Below are 5,000 nucleotides of genomic sequence, written 5' to 3'. Positions count from 1 at the left end.
ACTTAATACTTAATACTTAATACCACTCCTCCTGATAGATGCTATCTGGAACGGATCCGGCTCTTATCTGGCTCAGATGCGGCTCTGATCGGGTGCTGTCCTGGTTCTAATCTCCAACTGATACAGTGCTGATCTGGCTCCAAACTGATATGGTGCAAATCCAGCTGATCCGGCACTGGTCTGGCCCTGGTCTGACCCTGGTCTGGCAATGGGTTGGCCCTGGGTTGGCCCTGATCTGGCCCTGGTCTGGCTGGGGTCCTTTTCAGAGTGGACCCCTTCTGTGTGTAAAGTCCTAATGAGCAGCAGTGGCCCTCAGAATGTGTGCTTTATCTCTAGTCACTGGGGACTCTTCTTCCTTTCAGTACCCTCCCTGTCTCCTCCATCTGTCACACACACACACACACACACACACACACACACACACACACACACACACACACACACACACACACACACACACACACACACACTCTGCACCTCCTTCTTCTCTTCTGCCCCCTTCCTTTCTCTCTCTATTGCCCTCTCACTCCCTCTCTCCACTTCTCCCTATCCCTTCATACCTCTCTCTCTCTTTCTGTCTTTATTTCTCTCCATCCCTCCATCCCTCTACCCATCTCTCTCTGGCTCCCTCTCTTTTTCAGCAGCACCCATCTTGGGGGTTTGTCATTTGTGTGGTGGCTTTTTCATGCCACCAAAGCACACACACACACACACACACTCTCTCTCTCTCTCTTTCTCTCTCACATGGACTGACAAGAGGGTGCCTTGTTTATTTATGTCGAGAGGAAAACAGACTCGTATTTATTCCCCACCCCTCCCTTCTTCTCTCTCTCCCTCCCTTCTTCTCTCTCTCCCTCCCTTCTTCTCTCTCTCCCTCCCCCTCCACTCTATCTCTCACTCTCTCTCTCTCTGTCTCTTCTTGTTTGAGGCCTCAGGCACGCTCAGGCCCACAGTGAGGTCAGTGTTTGGATGTCACAGTAGTCAAATTTGGTGGGTTCTGGATACACACGCTTTTGGTGTGTTTGTTGATAAGTGTGCAGGAACCTCGCACAGGAAAGATTGGGGTTTAGTTTCGGCATATAATAGTGTTTTAGATAAGAACCACACTCAGCAGTAAGTAGGCTTCAATGTAAAATAATAATCTGTAGATAGAAACCTCACACAGGAGAGATTGGGGTTTAGTTTCGGCATATGATAGTGTTTTAGATAAGAACCACACACAGCAGTAAGTAGGCTTCAATGTAAAATAATAATCTGTAGATAGAAACCTCACACAGGAGAGATTGGGGTTTAGTTTCGGCATATGATAGTGTTTTAGATAAGAACCACACACAGCAGTAAGTAGGCTTCAATGTAAAATAATAATATGTAGATAGAAACCTCACACAGGAGAGATTGGGGTTTAGTTTCGGCATATAATAGTGTTTTAGATAAGAACCACACTCAGCAGTAAGTAGGCTTCAATGTAAAATAATAATCTGTAGATAGAAACCTCACACAGGAGAGATTGGGGTTTAGTTTCGGCATATAATAGTGTTTTAGATAAGAACCACACTCAGCAGTAAGTAGGCTTCAATGTAAAATAATAATCTGTAGATAGAAACCTCACACAGGAGAGATTGGGGTTTAGTTTCGGCATATGATAGTGTTTTAGATAAGAACCACACTCAGCAGTAAGTAGGCTTCAATGTAAAATAATAATCTGTAGATAGAAACCTCACACAGGAGAGATTGGGGTTTAGTTTCGGCATACTTGTGTTGTTTATTGTTGTCGAAGGGGGAAAAAAAAGCAGTCCCACTTTCAAGGCCATTTGAGTGAGTGAGTGAGAGACAGAGAAAGAGAGAGAGAAGGAGAGAGAGAGAACGAGAGAGAGAGAGGAGGCTTGAATGAGAGATACAGAGAGCAGTAGTGTGTGTTCCAGATGAAGGCTGTGTCTAAGCCAGAAGAGGGCCGGGACTGGCCCGGAGTCAGTCAGCGTGTGTCGGGGTGGGAGCGAGAATGAGGCTGCGGTCTGAAGCAGCGTCGAGGGGAAGTGTTGACGCAAGCTTCAAACTTCAAACACATGAAAAAGAAAGAAAAACACTTTGAAAATGCTAGATGCATGTCAGAGGCATATTCTCTTAGACATGCAGTGCGCATGTGAATTTCAATGTGTTTGTGTGTGTGTGTGTGTGTGTGTCTGTTTTGTGTGTTCAGGTATATTTATATTGGTGAACACTAGTGTATGTTTGCATGTCTAAATATATATATGCATTTTTGTATATTTTATGTTCCTTGAATGTATGTGTGTAAGTGTGTGGTCTCTCTCGCTGTCTCTGGCTCTGTGTGTGTGTGTGTGTGTGTGTGTGTGTGTGTGTGTGTGTGTGCATACAGTGCTGTGTTGAATGGAGAGGTACATGTGTATATTTATCCAGCAGAATGGATCCTCTGCTCTCTGTCTCTGTCTGTTTTATATCCTGACCTGCCTCATGTCTGCTCACTCATGTGCAACACTGCCTCTACTCTCTCTCTCTCTCTCTCTCTCTCTCTCTCTCTCTCTCTCTCCTTCTCCTTCTCCCTCTCTCTCTCCTTCTCCCTCTCTCCCTCTCTGCACTCGCTCACTCTACCCCCCTTCTCTCTTTCACGGCATCGATCCCACTGTCTCTTCCTTGCATGTGCATTGCTGTTCATCAGTTTAGATTGGGAATGAGTTTTATTGACATGACAAGAATCTTCCCTCATGGCGGAGGACCCTTGCCATCCTTCTCCCTCTCTCTCTCTCCCTTTCTATCTCTCTCTCCCTTTCCTATCTCTCTCTCTCTCTCTCTCTCTCTCTCAGTCCCCCTCTATACCCTGTTGTCCTCCACTCTCTCTCTCTCTCTCTCACTTTCTATCTCTCTCTCTCTCTCTCTCCCTCCCTCTCTCTCTCTTTCTTTCCCTATCTCTGTCTTTGATTTTTTTTTCTTTGTCCTAAAATTCAGTAGAAGAGCAAGATACAATGACAATTAGGAGAGGATGGCAGTGCACTACTGACCCCATTATGATGTGTGTGTGTGTGTGTGTGTGTGTGTGTGTGTGTGTGTGTGTGTGTGGTGTGTGTGTGTGTGTGTGTGTGTGTGTGTGTGTGTGTGTGTGTGTGTGTGTGTGTGTGTGTGTGTGCGCGTGCGCCAAGTGAATATCTAAATATGCAGTTTCATTAAACCAGTTATTTCCATTTATTTCTCCATGAACAAAGCCAGTTGAGGAGTCATGACATAGCAACACAAGAGAGGGGGTGGAGAGAGAGAGAGAGAGAGAGAGAGAGAGAGGAGAGAGAGAGAGAGAGAGAGAGAGAGAGAGAGAGAGATAGAGAGATAGAGAGAGAGAGAGAGAGAGAGAGAGAGAGAGAGAGAGAGAGAGAGAGAGAGAGAGAGAGAGCCCCAGGTTCTGGCAGATGGCGGATGATTTTTTTTTTTTCATTCTTTTTTTTCCTAGAGATGGGGCACACACACACACATACACAGGGAAGGCCATGGAACAAAAGGCCGGTTTATCGGCTCCTCCATCTTCAGTGTGAGAGCTGTGGGAGTGTATGTGTCGCTCTATTAGAGACTCTTATCTTGACCTGATGCCATTACAAAATAATACACACTTGTTTATCGTGTTTGTTTCTATGTGTGGACCATTTTTTATTAACTGATTTTTGTGTGTATGCTTCTCTGTGTGTGTGTGTGTGTGTGTGTGTGTGTGTGTCTGTGTGTGTGTGTGTGTGTGTGTGTGTGTGTGTGGTGGCAGTGGGGGGCATTGACTGTAGATCAGAACAGTAATCTGCATGCGATATGACATCTTTCTGTTACAGCCACATCTGCTATTAAAATCAATAATCCGCTCCGGGCAACAGCCTACATCAGCATCCCTTACACTAATGCACACACAACACACTCAAACACACACACAGACACACAAAGGCACACACACATGCCTACATACGCGCACACACACACACACACACACACACACACACACACACACACACACATATAACCACACACACACACAAAGGCACACACACACATGCGTACATATGCGCACACATACACACACACACACACACACACACATATAACCACACACACATAACCATAGTCAAACAAACAAGTTGAGACTCATGTATATACACACACACACACATACTGAATATTTAAATGGCTAATCCGTTTCTAATGTGTTTTTCCTCATGGACGCAGTGGCATCCCATAATAGTTTTTCTGACCATAGCCTCTGCATGTTCATTCTTACTTGTTTATTTTCCACTATCCTACTTTAATCAAGTCAATTTCAGTGAAAGAGAAAAAGAGAGAGAGAGAGAGAGAGAGTGAAGGATGACAAAGAGAGACAGAGGGTCATGTTGCTGTGTTTAAATCTCCTCCACCTGTCCCCTGTCCTCTTTTCAGCATTACATAAAGATTAAACCTGACATGACCTATGAGTGCCTGGCCTAGACACAGAGAGCAACACTCTCACACACACACAGTCATTCATTCTATCTATCTATCTATCTATCTATCTATCTATCTATCTATCTATCTATCTACACACACAGTCATTCTATCTATCTATCTATCTATCTATCTACACACACAGTCATTCTATCTATCTATCTATATATCTATCTATCTATCTATCTAAATTCAAATTTTCAAATTCTAAATGCTTTATTGGCATGACAAATAAGACATTTGTGTTGCTAAAGCAGTCATACAAAGTATGAAGGGAACATGGGATAAGACACAGAAAAACTAAGTGTCTATATATCTATCTATCTATATATCTATCTATCTATCTGTCTATCTATCTATCTATCTGTCTGTCTGTATTATTTATTATCTGTCTCATCCATTCCTATTTATCTGTCCTTCAAATTTATTTCCTCACTTTTAAACATAACAAATACTAGAGGTCTGACAACATACTTGCAAACGTATCACTCTTCTACATCCACACACACACACACACACACACACACACACACACACACACA

The 5,000-nt window shown here is 43.7% G+C and overlaps 1 protein-coding gene across 1 annotated transcript in view; it reads left to right on the top strand.

The window, feature by feature from the left end:
* Positions 1 to 5,000, top strand: part of LOC121683482 (Down syndrome cell adhesion molecule-like protein 1 homolog) — a 69,257-nt gene that overhangs the window by 38,363 nt on the left and 25,894 nt on the right.

The sequence above is a fragment of the Alosa sapidissima genome, chromosome 15 (assembly GCF_018492685.1).
Source record: "Alosa sapidissima isolate fAloSap1 chromosome 15, fAloSap1.pri, whole genome shotgun sequence".
Lineage (NCBI taxonomy): Eukaryota > Metazoa > Chordata > Actinopteri > Clupeiformes > Clupeidae > Alosa > Alosa sapidissima.
Note: the sequence above shows the minus strand (reverse complement) of the source record. Positions and strands in the feature narration are given on the sequence as shown.